The sequence below is a fragment of the Hyperolius riggenbachi genome, chromosome 4 (genome assembly GCF_040937935.1).
Source record: "Hyperolius riggenbachi isolate aHypRig1 chromosome 4, aHypRig1.pri, whole genome shotgun sequence".
NCBI classification, from domain to species: domain Eukaryota; kingdom Metazoa; phylum Chordata; class Amphibia; order Anura; family Hyperoliidae; genus Hyperolius; species Hyperolius riggenbachi.
In genome coordinates this window covers 377,196,307-377,212,484 of record NC_090649.1, presented here as the reverse complement: position 1 = coordinate 377,212,484, position 16,178 = coordinate 377,196,307, and the positions used below count along the sequence as shown (strand labels likewise).

At 40.2% G+C, this 16,178-nt stretch overlaps 1 protein-coding gene and 1 long non-coding RNA gene across 5 annotated transcripts in view; one reads left to right on the top strand and one right to left on the bottom strand.

Annotated features, from left to right (window-relative positions):
- The window catches only part of KIF26B (kinesin family member 26B), a 568,793-nt gene that overhangs the window by 268,842 nt on the left and 283,773 nt on the right, over nucleotides 1-16,178 (bottom strand). The window lies entirely within an intron of this gene.
- LOC137504092 (uncharacterized) overlaps nucleotides 1-16,178 on the top strand; it is a 55,223-nt gene that overhangs the window by 21,962 nt on the left and 17,083 nt on the right. Inside the window, exon 2 of the long non-coding RNA XR_011019416.1 lies at nucleotides 5,485-5,588. This is a non-coding gene — a long non-coding RNA (uncharacterized lncRNA). The remainder of the gene's footprint in view (nucleotides 1-5,484; nucleotides 5,589-16,178) is intronic.

Here is a 16,178-nt window from a genome sequence, read left to right as displayed (position 1 = left end):
TTGTATCATCTGCAATTCCCAGCTTCACAGCGAAAGAAACACAAGTTCCAAAGTCCCATTAGCTCCACAAATAGCAGACTTCCAAGAGGTGCACAAGAGGTCCCAGCAGTCCCTATAGAGGTGCAGTTATCATCAGTCACAACATTCAGTATCCGTGTGGTGAGTCCACACAAACAGCTGAAGGAGAAATACGACACTCCGTAGTCCAGGGCCTCACGGCCCTCTGAGTTACAGCAAATCCTCCCTGGTTCCTAGCTGCATGGGAGGTTATCCTGGACTCCCCACAGGATCCTCTTTCACAGACACAATCCAACATGAGGTACAAGCATGATACCATCTTTCCTCAACCGTGCCTTACTGTCTGTTCTCCTGCTGACAGCTACAAAGGAGCTTAAGGTAACACACCTCCAACAAAGTACACAACCAACACCATGACATAACCAACATCACTGCTAACCGTTTACATAACTTGTATTTTCCACACACCAACCAACTGAATGACCAACTCAGCACAATACTGCACGTGCCAGTGAAACAACGGACTGTACAACATGGCCGCATTCAAAACAAGTATGCCGTTCAAACAATGTTGTACACACTGCAAGATATCAGCCCAACAGTCATGTGAGTTGATCTGTGGGATGGATTAGGCAAACTGCCTGTTATCAGCTGCTCGTCTAGTCATTTGATTGTCTTCCAACAGATCAAGATCAGACAACAATCAGGTGTTTTGGTTGAGAGCATGTGTACAGGCCTATAGATGGGGAATGGCTTTATGCTGATAAGGTTTATCTCTGGAGAAAGAATGTCGCCAGGGTGTGGGAGAAAGGTGAGCTCTGTACACATAGAGGAGCAAGACACTGCTGGGACACCAAAGAAAGTAATTTGCATAAAGGGGCCCATACAACTAACGATTTTCCCGCCGATATACAGCAGATTCGATCACTGTGATCGAATCTGCTATGAAATCGCTGCACAAACGCTGACAGAACGATCGATTTCTGTCCGAAATCAATTGTTCCCGTCGATTGGTCCATGCGGAAGATTTCGCTTGATCACCGGAGGGTCGGGAGTGCGTCGATAGCGGCATTCTAATGACCAACGCTACTGGCAATACATTACCTGCTCCGGCCGGTGCAAGTCCACGCTGTCACCACTGCTCCTTCTCTGCTGGGTTCCGGGGTGCCAGCTGGGTTCACTTACTTCCTGTCCCGACAGTGCCCTCTACTGTTTAAACTTCCCCGGACAGGAAGTTCAGTGAAGCTGCAGCCCTGGAGCCCACAGAGGAGAAGAAGACAGCGGAGACTGGGGGACTCGCGCCGGCTGGATCAGGTAATGTACGGGCGGCGGCAGCTCCACAGATTGTGATCGGTTCCATGCTGAAATCAATTCACAATCTGTTTGCAGTAAAGGCAGCCATAGGATCCCTCTCTGATCAGATTTGATCAGAGAGGGATCTATCTGTTGGTCGATCTGATGGCAAATCGACCAGTGCATGGCCACCTTAAGAGTCTGTATTCTAATCGAATCCCCCAGTGTCACATGGACCATGAAAAAATATTTAATATATACTAGCAAAATGATTTTAACCACTTGAGGACCCAGCCTTTACCCCCCCCCCCCCCCCTTAAGGACCAGCGCTGTTTTTTGTGATCTGTGCTGGGTGGGCTCTGCAGCCCCCAGCACAGATCAGGTGGCATGCAGAGCGATCAGATCGCCCCCTTTTTCCCCCCTATGGGGATGATGTGCAGAGGGGGCCTTTAGCTCCGGTCGATAGGCATGTTGCGGGGGGGGGCACCTCAAAGCCCCCCTCCGTGGCGGAATTCCCTCCCCCCTCCCTCTCCTACCTGTCCCGCTGGTGATCTGGGCTGCACAGGACGCTATCCGTCCTGTGCAGCCTGTGACAGGATGTCCTCTGTCACATGGCGGCGATCCCCGGCCGCTGATTGGCCGGGCATCGCCGATCTGCCTGACGGCGCTGCTGCGCAGCAGCGCCGTTCAATGTAAACAAAGGAGACATACGTCTCCTGCGTTTACATTTAGTCTGCGAGCCGCGATCAGCGGCTCGCAGGCTATTCACGGAGACCCGCTCCGTGATCTAACAGGAAACGGCCGCTCGCGTGTGCGGCCTTTCCTGATTAATTAGGGAGGCACCTGGCGACGCAGATCTGCATCGCTGGTCCTCCAGCTACCACTTTGCCGCCGCACGGTATGAGTGTGCAGTCGGCAAGTGGTTAAGTAGAGCTACCCCTTAAGTCTTATATGATTTTTAGTAACATCTACATTAAAATTAGTTTACTATATTCTTTACGATCAAAAACTAGGCTACCCTACACAGCTACAAATCAAGGCTGTTTCAATTTCCTACATCATCTAAGCTCTATCAGAGAAGATTTTATTTTCAGTCTATAAATGCATATGATGATGATTAGCATTTAAGTACTTTCAGAAGCAAAATTGCTGTAAGAATTATTGTACATTGATAGAAAACTGCATACATGAGATAAAAGCTAGTTCATAAAACCAAACATAAAGTAATATTTACTGGGAAATATAGGTCTTTTTTGGTCTGATCAGGATGATCATGACATGAAGAATTATTTTCACTGACTCAGAATCCAGATATACAACTTGTTATTTCTATACAGAGTGTACATTTTTAACCTCTATATGACCGCATCACGCCAACTAGCGTGAATGCGGCGGCTCCCCTAGGACCGCGTAACGCCAATTGGCATCTAGTCCTGGGGGTGTGTTTTGTTGGGGATCGCGCACGCCGATGCGCGTGTATCGCCGCTTGAATAACGGAGCTCTGCTCGCCACTGGGAGACTGTTAGACAGCAAAACTGCCGTCTATTTACACTGTACAGCACTGTGCTCTATGGGGAGGCACAAGAGTGTTAGGCTCTCATAGGCTGATGCCTATGACAGCCAATCGCCGTGATTGGCTGGTGGGGGGAGGGAGGGGAAAAATATAATGAAAAAAATAGTCAATTGTATTTAAAAAAAAAAAAAAAGAGAAGAAATACATGTAGTAAAAAAAACAAAAGCCTCCAGTGCTAAAGTTTGTGGTCCTTAAAGAGGAACTCCAGTGAAAATAATGTAATAAAAAAAGTGCTTCATTTTTACCATAATTATGTATAAATGATTTAGGCAGTGTTTGCTCATTGTAAAATCTTTCCTCTCCCAGATTCACATTCTGACATGTATTACATGGTGACATTTTTACTGTGGGCAGGTTATATAGCTGCTCCTAGCTGTTTTGGCTGTTGCAGACAGCTATAAACAGCCATTTCCTGTCTGTGAACATTGTTACATTGTGGCAGTTTGCCCAGAGTACCTTACGGTACCAGAGCCTCTTGTGGGAGGGGTTTCAGCACAAAATCAGTCATACAGCGCCCCCTGATGGTAGGTTTGTGAAAATCATTATATTACTCATGTAAAAGGGGGTATCAGCTACTGATTGGGATAAAGTTAAATTCTTGGTCGGAGTTTCTCTTTAAGACGTTAAACACCACAAATTATGCCAACTCTCACAAGTCTGGCCCCACCTTTACCGCCCAATCACACTGGCAGGACAAACAAGTCAAAATGATTACACTAGCATGTAAAGTTAAGGCTATAGATAAACAATTCACCCTGACACAGTGCCCATTCAGAAGTGAGAAATGTGTTGCACTCTTTTCCACTCTTTGGTGCCAACAGTGTCAGCTGCCCAGGCTAAAGGGACTTCACTCCATCCAGTGGTGAAAAAGAGTGATGAAAGGAGGAGCCTATGCAGCCGAGTGCGGCACAAAGAGCAGACATGGAAAAGTGCAACAAAATCCGTGAGAGGTGAAAATGTTTTGTTACTGTGCACATGTATGGGGGAGTAGCTGTGCAGGGATAATTTAGTGGTACTGGGAGGAAAGAGATTTTCATTTCAGTTGTTGCTGTGAGTGCATAAAGGCAATAAGTACAGGTAGAAAAGATTTTATCTCTTTTAGGATTACGCTAAAAGTTTTAACATATCACTAACCCTCAGTTTAGCTTAATAATAATCTCAACCCTTGTCTCATAAAGGTGCCCATACGCTATGAGATTCTTGCCTCAACATGTTGACACTTATGACACTCACCGTTCCAGCTGGCGCACTCCTTCCCCTGTGCTTCTGTCATCTCCCAGTGCTTGTAATGACCTATTGGCGGTGTAGGCATCCACATACACAGCCAGGTCATGGGGTCACTGGGAGATGGTGGCAGCACAGAGGAAGGAGCACACCAGCTGAAGTGGTAAGTGTCATAAATGTCAGAGCATTTCACTGCACCAGTACTCTGCATAGGGCCCCGGGGAGAGCAGCATTATCAGGCAAGACACCTGGAAAAGCAGTGGTAATTGATTTTTAATAGATTTCATACTTATATTTGTAACTGCTCCTGAGGTTGAGTCCTTTTTAAAGCTAATTGATATGTGTTTTTACTGTTCTTTTATATGTATAATATCTCAGAACTCTTAGGGTGGAGGATTTTGTTTTAACACGATGGACATTTTTTTTTTAAAGTGATCTGAAACTCTAACATAACATTCAATAAAAATGTTTTTTTTCTACTTTGTATTACTCATACAATTATCATATTTGCTTTTGTGCATAAGTAATATTGTCAGTTTCCAAAGTGTAGTTTATCTTGCCCTGAAACCTGCCATTGCTTTTTATTCAAACTGCTTTTTATGATATATTAACATCTAATTAACTGTTTGTGTGCTTGAAGCACAGAGAGCTTCACAGAGAGCTCCTTTTCACTTGTTACACTGTGTTTATACAGATGTATCAACATTGGAATGCAAACAAAGATACTGTTATCTCCCGTTTGGATGCGGATTTGAAGCTGAATAGCAGGACAAAGTGCTTTGTTTAACCATTTCAGTGATGTTCTGCTAAAAAAAAATTCTGAGATAGTACTTTCAAGCTGTGATGAATCTTTTAGAGCAAAGTAGAAATGCTGGCTTTCAGACCACTTTAAGCTAAACAAGCCGTTTGAATAAATATTTGCACTGTTAATTGCATGTTGTTGGTTTTAATATGTATTACAAAGGTTATCACTTGCCAAAAATAGATATGTACTGTTCACACATCAGTATGCTGTTTAGGTAATTAGTATAATTTCAGCAATACAAGGGCAGATTAAACTCTGCTCCAACAAATGTATTGTTCCCTGGACCTTGCTCACATGGGTGCCTTGGTCCCTGATTCTTTCTGTATGTCAAGAGAAAAATAATGAGGTGGCTGCTGTGAACTTTCTTCTAATAAATGCTAGTTTTCTGGTTGCTAGGTCAATCAATTGCTTTTCATTAGTTTCTAAAGCTAGATACACACTTTAGATTTTCTCATCCATTCATGTAAAGTTCAAATGGAGATCTAAAGTGTGTACATGTGTCCCCAAATCTCTCTGACCTCCTCTTCAGCGATCTGCCTGGAATGATCAACTATTTTTTTTTCTCCTGTAGGGAATTCAAAGGCAGTTCCCCCTGCAAGGTGCTGCTGACAACAGAAACTGGAAATATATACCAAGCGTCACATACATGTCAGTCACCATGTGGTCTAACATTGAGTAAGTAATTTATAATGGAATATTGTTTAAAAAATACAATAAAAAAATAACCAATTTTATTCATCAAATTATATTCAAAAAATTCCCTCTTTAACCATTTACCGGCAACCTAGCGTATTAAAACGTCATGTTTTTGCCTGTTAATGGCAACATGACGTTTTAATACGTTGCGCGTTCCGCTACCTCCGCCGTTTCCGTCGGGTTCCCATGCTGGGTGATTGGGGAAGAGGACTGAGAGGTTCTCTACCCAATCGCACTGCCTGGAGTGAATGGACGCGACCGCGAACAGCAGCCGCGTCCATTCATAAAACAGGAAACTGTTAAAGTTTAATAAAGAGTAAAAAAAAAAAAGTGATCACTTCCTATATGGGAGAGTGTTCACTAGCGCCATCTTGTGGCCAAAAAGTATATTACACATACAAAGCACATACATATGCAAGTACATACACACTATTAATAAAATTAATAAAATTACACTTACAACCCTCCCCCCCCAAAAAAACACTTGTAAAAAAAAAAATTAGCTTAAAATAAAAAAATAAATAGTTGCCTTAGGGACTCCGCTTTTTTAATCTATATTTTATGGGGGAAAATGATTTAAATTTATTATATAGGGGCAAAAAACCCCCAGAAAAATAACACCTATATTTCAAAATAATATATTATCGCGATACATTGTGATAGGGACATAATTTAAACGGTTTAATAAAACGGGACAACTGGGCAAATAAAATGTGTTTGTTTTATCCACAGGAGAATGTTTAATTTTAAAACTATAATGGCTGAAAACTGAGAAATAATGATTTTTTTTTCATTTTTTTGTTTTTTTTCCCATTAAAACGCATTTAGAATAAAAAAATTCTTAGCAAAATGTACTACCCACAGAAAGCCTAATTAGTGGCGAAAAAAAACGAGGTATAGATCATTTTCTTGTGATAAGTAGTAATAAAGTTATTAGGGAATAAAAGGGAGGAGCACTGACAAGTGCAAATTGCTCTGGTCCGTTAGAGTAAAAACCCTTGGGGGTGAACTGGTTAAAAAAGATGCTGCAATCAACTCCTACCCAGCCCACCCCAAAATTGTCCAGCCCACCCCAAAATGCTGATTTCTGCAGATATTTTGAAAGTATATATAAAGTCCTGTTCTGGTGGACTCCATTAAACGGTTACATTTATAGTGCAATTCAGCAGTGTGATGCCAGAAAATCAGCAGGAGCAACTGGCATTAATTCCATGAACATAAATATGGCAGCCTCCATATACCTCTCACTTCCAGTCCCCTTTAAGAGGAAACACCTCCAAATTTTGTCCAGTGCAGATAGCATGATGCATCTTTAAAAATCCTGCTTACAGCAGCCTCTATGCGGTTTGGAGATCTGATTTACACCTGTCCATTTTCTGCTGTATTTTAGAAATAAGCACAGCATTATATACCATTTTGGTACATCATCATACTGTTTTTTAGAATACTTTGTAAATTTGATTTCTTTTAGATTTCATTACAATTCATACTACATTGAAATACCAGCCTAGCGAATAACTGCTTATAGAAAATTCCACCGGTCATAGATAATACCACTCTTTCTAACGTCAGTGGTTTATAGACACGACTGAGCTATGTTTAACATCTAACAAGCACTAATTTTCCAGAATGACTTGCAATTTCCAGATTTGGGAATGAGTAAACAATTGGCTACTGCTCATGCATATTTATCGTTGTTTTGATCAATCAAGCCATGGCCCCAGATTTTGATATATGAAGACTGAGAAGTAAGGATTTGTACTAATGACTAATACTTGGTCACCCAGAAACAGCACTGATCTGAAATTCCACAGCTCGGTGAGGGCTTAAAATCTTTTACAACCAATAGCTAGTGAATACTTAAAGGATACCCGAAGTGACATGTGACATGATGAGATAGACATGTGTATGTACAGTGCCTAGCACACAAATAACTATATAACTATGCTGTGGTCCTTTTTTTCTTTCTCTGCCTGAAAGAGTTAAACATCAGGTATGTAAGTGGCTGACTCAGTCCTGACTCAGACAGGAAGTGACAAAAGTGTGACCCTCACTGATAAGAAATTCCAACTATAAAACACTTTCCTAGCAGAAAATGGCTTCTGAGAGCAAGAAAGAGATACAAAGTGGAATTTGTTATCAGTAAGGGTCACACTGTAGTCACTTCCTGTGTGTGTCAGGACTGAGTCAGCCACTTACATACCTGATATTTAACTTTTTCAGGCAGAGAAAGAAAAAAAGGAACACATCAGTTATTTGTGTGCTAGGCACTGTACACACACATGTCTATCTCGTCATGTCATGCCACGAGTGTCCTTAAAAAAAAAAAAACTCTTAAAAGCCCCTATGTGTTCCTAAGAAGGAAATTCAAAACTTTCCTAGCTATCAATCATCACAGAGATGCTGGAGGTCTCCTTACCCAATAAGTAAACATAGTTACAAATGCAGCTGGCATTTTTCTTAGTTATGTGCAAATTAAGCCGATTCTATTATATTTTTAACTCTTCTGTAGCTGCACAAATTTATTTTAAGAAATATAAATATGTTTTATTCTTTAAGTTTGAATTCAATAAGACAAGCTGAATAAGATGTTTGAAAGAAATCTAGATATTTGGCTTGGTTGCCTAAGAAACAATATTGTCCTTAATTTAAGTTCCTTCAAATACCCCTGTCACTAAAATGAATACATTAACTGAAATGTAATGTTCTTGGGAAATAAACTCAAGAAGCCTCGATTAAATAATTCACCTCAGCAGACTCAGTTGGAGGTGACTAATAACTGTACAGGCTCAGGGTGGAGAGAAGCACGATGCATGAAAATCATTAGTGGAAGCTGTACTGTCAGCCCCTTAGGGGCTCCTGCTTTCACTGACTGGAGAATTGTGAGACTGTAAAGGCAGAGAAGAGCAGCAGATAATGAAGCAAAAAAGACCAGACCTGTCGGAGTATCAGACAACAAAACCTCAGAGGAATTCTGGAATACACTTCCCCTGTTTTACATGAATTTCAATACCGGCAAGTCAATTGGATGGTAGCTATACTGAGCAAATTCAGCCTTAACTAGTAAAGCATGTATTGTCTCACCACAAAGAATGAACTAGAATATATTTAGCATTGTTGTTAAACCAGCTGCAGGCAGATGTCACACTAACAACACCTGCTGAATAGCATCATAGCAGCACATATGGAGTAGCTGTATTTTTGTCAGGTCAGCATTTTTGCCGTATTTATAAAGCTTAAAACTAAAATTTCACCCCCCCCCCCCCCCAAAAAAAATAAATAATCCAGTTAATTCTCTATTGTTAAAGTGAAGAAAAAAGTGAAGAACAATTGCCATTTTTTGCTTTCCTTACAGTCTGAATCACAGAGGACACTGTACATTATCTATCAGCTGTACTTTTATCTATGAAGTGAAAAGCACATTACCCATAATACATAGCTTCATTCCTGATGCATCAGTCAGCATTTTTTTTCATTTGTGAGAAAAATGACCATAACAATGTACACCTGAGTAGATTAAAATGTTGGCATGAACTCTAACCACAAAGGTGGGCATGAGGATTAGAATAAACCTGATTAGCCATCATGGTGTAAAATGGGTGGGTTTGTTTATATCCTGAGGACCATCACCTGGAAATCTGCCTATTTCATGTATGAGCTTCTAAAGACATGTCTCTCTCCTCCAATGACTTTCTCCACTTTTTTAGTCTTTTCTCCAGATAACAAAATAAATGTGGAAATGAATCCATGGTGATAAACCTATGGAAGGGTGGTGACTTAAGTCAGCATCCCTAATAAATAGGCTCCCAAGCCTCCATCTTCTAATTGATTTACATTAGGTGGAATTAAGCCAATCTCAAGACTAAAGGCTCCTTTCAGTATTAACCTCCCTGGCGGTATTGATCATTTACGGATTTTAGGTTCTTATTAAAACATTTCAGACCCTAAAATCAAGAAAAAATCATGCCGCCAGAGTCTCTTCAGCAGCCCCAGCTCTCACTCACCTGTCACCTCCTTGGGCTCCAGCACTGCAATTTTACATCCATCCTCCTGGTGGCGCTGTAACTCTGTAGTGAGATCGATGACGGCGATCTCACCAGAGTGATTCAGAGCCTCGGAGGACAGGAGAGGAGAATAGCTACTGACGTCTGGATCCCCCGGTAGGTGAGTTAAAGTGCCCGCTGCGTGCTATACTCTGCATTGAACTCCCGGCGGCTAGCCCGAGTTACACTCGGGATTACTGCCAGGGAGGTTAAACATCTCAGTATTTAACCTATTCAAATGTGTATTTAGAAATGTCTCTGAACTTCTTTCAATGCTGCTTCCCTCTAAGCTACGTGGTGTAGCCCCATTCAAAATAAGGATCAGAATACTGATGTCCACACATTTCTTTATAGTAGCATACTACATCACATTGATATAATTCAGAAAAAGGCAGTACGGCCAGAAGTGATGGTTGGTGTGGAATGCTCTACATTACTTTCATTGTGAATGCGCCCTTGAACACAAGGTGTTTGATTCACAAAGGAGCACTGCTATAAACAACTTAGGAGCGCTATGCATGGTCGTTTAGTCATTAGATGCGCGCATTGCTTACATAGCAATGCGTGCTCCTTTAAATGAGGGTCGCTGCTGGTGACTGCGATACTTCACTAGCGCGGCCGCTACTATGTTAATTAAATTAGTTACTATGTAATTAACATAGTAACTATGCTAATTAACATAGTAGCGGCCGAGCTAGTGAAGTATCGCAACTGTGATACTTCAGAGCAGTGACCGGCATTTAAAGCAGTGTGCGTTATGCCGTGCGCTATGTAAGCAATGTGCAAAACTAAGACAGGCGCGGTACTCGGCACGACCACACGCAGCGTGCATTGTTTTCAACACACACTGCGTTCTTTTACGTGGTGTAGCCCCATTCAAAATAAGGATCAGAATACTGATGTCCACACATTTCTTTATAGTAGCATACTACATCACATTGATATAATTCAGAAAAAGGCAGTACGGCCAGAAGTGATGGTTGGTGTGGAATGCTCTACATTACTTTCATTGTGAATGCGCCGTTGAACACAAGGTGTTTGATTCACAAAGGAGCACTGCTATAAACAACTTAGGAGCGCTATGCATGGTCGTTTAGTCATTAGATGCGCGCATTGCTTACATAGCAATGCGTGCTCCTTTAAATGAGGGTCGCTGCTGGTGACTGCGATACTTCACTAGCGCGGCCGCTACTATGTTAATTAAATTAGTTACTATGTAATTAACATAGTAACTATGCTAATTAACATAGTAGCGGCCGAGCTAGTGAAGTATCGCAACTGTGATACTTCAGAGCAGTGACCGGCATTTAAAGCAGTGTGCGTTATGCCGTGCGCTATGTAAGCAATGTGCAAAACTAAGACAGGCGCGGTACTCGGCACGACCACACGCAGCGTGCATTGTTTTCAACACACACTGCGTTCTTTTGTGAAACAAACCCTATGGCCCTTAGTCAATTCACTTTTTCTCCTAAGTTTTCTCCTAGGTGATATTTTGCGTACTTATTACGCTCACAATGCTGCCGCTCATATTCCCAGCAGCTTTAAATATTATTCCCCCTCCAAGTCATAGCACCTCGGAGGGAGGAGTAATTCAGGGTCTGAGAATAGAAACAGATTTTATTGCTGTTAATTCCATGTCTACATTATCAGGTTGTATACAGTATATTTAAATTATTGAGCTTAGCTCAACTTTTCAAAAATGATGGAAATGCTGCAAACATATATGCTAAGGCATTTATAGGCCTCGATTCATCATTGTCTTTGCGATAACTTTTTCCGGTTTGTTAAATTACCAAATTCGAAGTTTATCGATTTCTAGTTGTATTCATCAAGGTTTTTCCACATTCGCTGTGACTTCGATAAAATATCGATAACAATGCGGTAACCATTCGGTAATGTGTCGATATTTCCATTTTACAGCGGTAATTTAACACAAGGCCATAAGATTCCCATGGAATTGTGGGTAAAAAGGCAGTCCTTTGAACACCATGTAGCAACATTCCGAATAGGGCTTAACACCTGGACCAGGATTCTGGAAGTGGCTTAGGACAATCCCACAACTTCACCAGCTATGGTTTGAAAACATGTAGTGCAGCTAGCAATTTAGTTAACCCTGGCACTGCCTGTGTTCTCATACAAGATGATTCAAGAGAAATGCAGATGTCCTGGTATAGCAAATAAATCCATTCTCTTGCAAATTTATATGGTTCTAGACCTTATTCTTGCCCTTCTGCGCCTTTGAATCACTCTCAGCTGAAACATAACCACTTCAAATGGCTCCATCTTCTCTGTCAGCAATGATCTGACAGGAATAACGCCAGAGCAGTGAAGGAGATAACTAATCCTAAATGTAACGCTAAACCACGCCCACTTTCATTTTCATGAATTGCGCTTTCTTCCGTTTTATCGCATCAGTACCGAATTATTACCGAATGCTCACTAACAGCTGTAGATAACTTTGATGAATCCTGAAATCAACTTATTGAGTTCGGTATTTTACCGAGCTGTCGGTAATTGTTTCGATAAGTCTTGATGAATCGAGGCCATAGTCTACAAGTGATTTTGAACTGCAAACCAGGTGGTTGGAAATAATCCACAACTTAGCAAGAGTTCATGTTATGTATTAAAGTGGATCCGAGATAAACTTTTACTCATTGCATAATTATGTTCCTTTCATATAGTTTATAGGGAATTCCTCAAGCCAAATACTTTTTTTGTTTTGTTTTAATACGCTAATTCCCTATAAAATAAACAAGCCTCACCCACAGCTCCTTTTGGGCCTTGGCACTGTAGCAAGGGCTTATTGGAGCTCAGTCTGGGCAGGAGGAGGTTACTAGCCATTGATTTCAGAGGCAGAGGGGAAGAGGAGAGGGGACTAAATTTACACACAGGCAAGCTAATAGCATCTCCAGCCCTCAGCCCGTGACAATGTGACAACATGGCTGCCCTCATTGTATCACAGGAATAATCATAAACTTTTGAAGCTGTTTGCAGCTAGAAATGCTGTGTAAACTATCTAAACTTTAGATAAGATATATAGACAAGTTACTTGTTACAGTTAGTTTTTCATCTCGGATCCGCTTTAAGTTCCTTTCCTTCTTTAGTGGTTGCTGGTGAAATGGTGTAGCTACAGGTTTCTATGCTTAATGGACCATAATGATGAAATAATAGAACTGTGTGTGGTTAATGAGGCTCAATCTTATCTATCCATGATTGTCTAGTAATCACTGTAGAAGTGAACACAGGTGATTAATCGGCGCAATCAGCAATTACGTTCTGATATTTTTAATTGTGAGACTGCCTGCAATTTTTTTTTAAATGGTGATATGCCATTGAGATGATTAAGCTATCAATGAGCTGAAAAAGCATAACTACACATTGTATAATTCATATGTATTGAAATCACTTTGCACAATTATTTTGCACTAGCAAGAAGTTTTAAATCAGTATGATACCATTTATTGGCTAACTAAAAAGAATAAGAATAAGCAAGCTTTCGGCTTTGCAGCCTTCGTCGGGCTTCAATCTTGTTTGCTTGCAGACTGATGGTACAGACAGCTTTATACATGCAACATCAAAAGGGGATACATAGATTTTTTTCAAGCATAAATACATGTAATTAAGATGCCTTAAGTGAAACAGAACATCTAAATGGGGTGGGAGGTTGTTAGCTGAGATAAGAATCCTTGTTTACACCATGCTCACAGACCTGGGAGTTGGATTGTCACAGAGGCATCATAAATTCTAATTTTTTGCACTGTACTCCACCAAGTTTTAAACCATTTGAACAAAAGTTTGGATTTTTTTGGATGCTGTTAAAGTTCAGTATGACTGAAAGAGACAACTATATACAGCCATATCCATTACAGCAAATGGGTTGTAGCAATGCACAGTGGTATGATTCCTTTTTAACCATATACATTTATACTTCCCATGCTGGAAAGAAGTATAAAGTAACTTCCAAGCACACATATGGCAAGTGTGCCATTTCAGCAAATTAATGTGACATTTGGTGTCTTGCAGCAGCACGCTGGTAAACACTGAATCTCAAACGGAAACAAATGCCAATTTCCAAGACCTTTAAAACAAAGAATGGCTGTGCCTAAGAAATTATGCTCTGAAGACTCCATATGTGCATGCATTATTCTAGAAAGTCTTATAGAAACAAACTTTGTCACATTTTCTTTAGCCTTTCATCTTGTGTAATATGTTAAAATGCCCCACTAGAAAAAGAGGTTAATGGGAAAGTGACATTAATCACATTACATACAGTGTAAGCTGCCACGGACAACATCTTAAGTGGAAACAGACCCCCTCTCTCAAACACACATCTCTGTTACAGACTTTTTGTATAGGCGGCACTGCTTGTGGAGGTTTGTGTATATGCTCCAGCACTGCTCTTTATTTTACATTTCCTACAAGGATGAGCATTAAACTTACGGTATATACCTTATTAGTGTGGCTGCAGTCTACCTAAATATTTACACTGTGCAGGTCATTTCATTTTTAATTACTGTCAAAGAGACTTTAGTCTATTATAAAATATTCGTATTATTTTCTCTGCAGATGCAGTTTAATGTTTACATAACATATCCTGGAGATAATATGCGGATAGTTTGTAAGCCTATTAGTCTGCTTGCCATTTAAAGCTCCAAGAAAAGCACTTATTTCACCTCTGGATAGCAGGTCAAAGCACCGTCAGATTTTTATAAATACGTTTTTATAAAACTGCTTTTTTAAAAAAAAAATATTTATTAAAAATGATTCAGTCAATTTTTGCCTACTGTAAAATCTTTGCTCACTCTGATTTACATTCTGAAATGTATCACAGGTGGGGACATTGTTTTACTATTGGCAAGTTTTCCAAAGCCAGAACAAAAAATACATGGTCCCCTTAGCATTTGTGCTCAAATAAATATTCCTTTCCAATAAATTTGGTGTTTTTCATCAGAAGAAATAAGATTACCTCTTTTGTATTATTTTTTATTTTTCATATTAAGTTATCAATATATATAGAAAGATATTGGGCACCTCCTACCATGTTTTGTGTTATATGACTTGTCATTTTCTCCCTGCTAAGCAACAAACTGCTCACAACTGCTATATTCCAATGAAATAGGATTCAAAATATAGCTGAGGATTATGAGCACCTTTTGCTTCTGAAGAATAAACTCATCTGACGCTGGAATAAAGACATGTTCGGCTGTGGTCTGTCTTTGGGATTGTTCTAGGGATGAACACAGCATATGTGAGTGGTTATAATAATGTGTGTAGCAGATAAGAGAACGAGACAGAGAGAGTTACCCTTTTTTTCCTTTCTGTTCAGACCCCTCACAATTCTCTTCCTTTCCTTTCTGCCTTAGCTAGCACTTCATGTGCTACAACTTCTTATGAACATAGTTTTAAATAAAGCAACCCCTTATTTTAAATTCAAGTTGTCCATCATCCATTAGTAAGTAACCCAAGATACAGAACATTCTACAGTAGAGAAAGCTTGTAACCTTTTTTTTGGAGCTTTTTCTACCATACATGTTCCTGTTGGGGGCATTTACCTGCCTTCCTGTCCTGATGCCAGCAAATCAAAAGATTTCTAAATAGGGCCAAAAGTAACAAAGGAAACCTGTCAAAAATTGTTACTTTGCCTCACTCACATTTTTTGTTCCATTTTTACCTGCCTGTTTACTTCACTCTTTTGAAAATTGCTGTGCCCGTGTTTATGTCTCTAAGGGCCAGGCCAGCTTTGTATTGCTGCCAGAATCATAAATTCTACAACATATTTGTGCTGTGAAAGCACAAAAATTAGGCAGGATAAAAAAAAAAAAACTACCGTAATTAGAAGTGGAAAAGTGTATATTGTATAATGAAGTAGATGTGAATGCCCTCAAAGTTTCCATTTTACCACTGTGCTTTGGTATTTGTTGAGAAACTGTTTGATCCCAGAGGCCAGTACAGGAGCATAAGGTTCACAGGTGCTCAAAAATCCAGCTGTTTACATGGAATGAAATTAGTCAACTTCTTCACACAGAAAACCATTTACAGTGCTGTTACTAACTTATGTTCAGCCTTTCGCTAAACCTCTACAACTCTACTTTTTGCTTTATGAATTTTCTTCACTTGTTTTAGCTGCTACTTGCTTATTAAATTAGCATGCATCCCCAAAGTCAATTCTCTTATTTAAGGCCGGATTTACAACTAAGATTACTGTAGGCACAGGTGCCCTAAAATTCCTCCCCTGAACACAGGCCACACCCACCAAGTAAAAATATTCTGAACTCTAATCCCTGCCTTATGTCTCTAACTGTCCTCTTGATTCTTAAAGTGAACTGAGCACCTTTTTATCATTCAGGACATTTCTATAGCACATGAAAAATGCATGCCAACAATCTGTTTCATTATTAAAATAAACTTTCATTTTACCTTGTATTTTACATTCAAAGTAGATTAATTACCCTGTTTCAGCAGGGCTGCCCGGCCGTCCCCGGCCGCAGAGCTTTCAGGTTCCTAATTGTTTTATTGGGCTAATTAC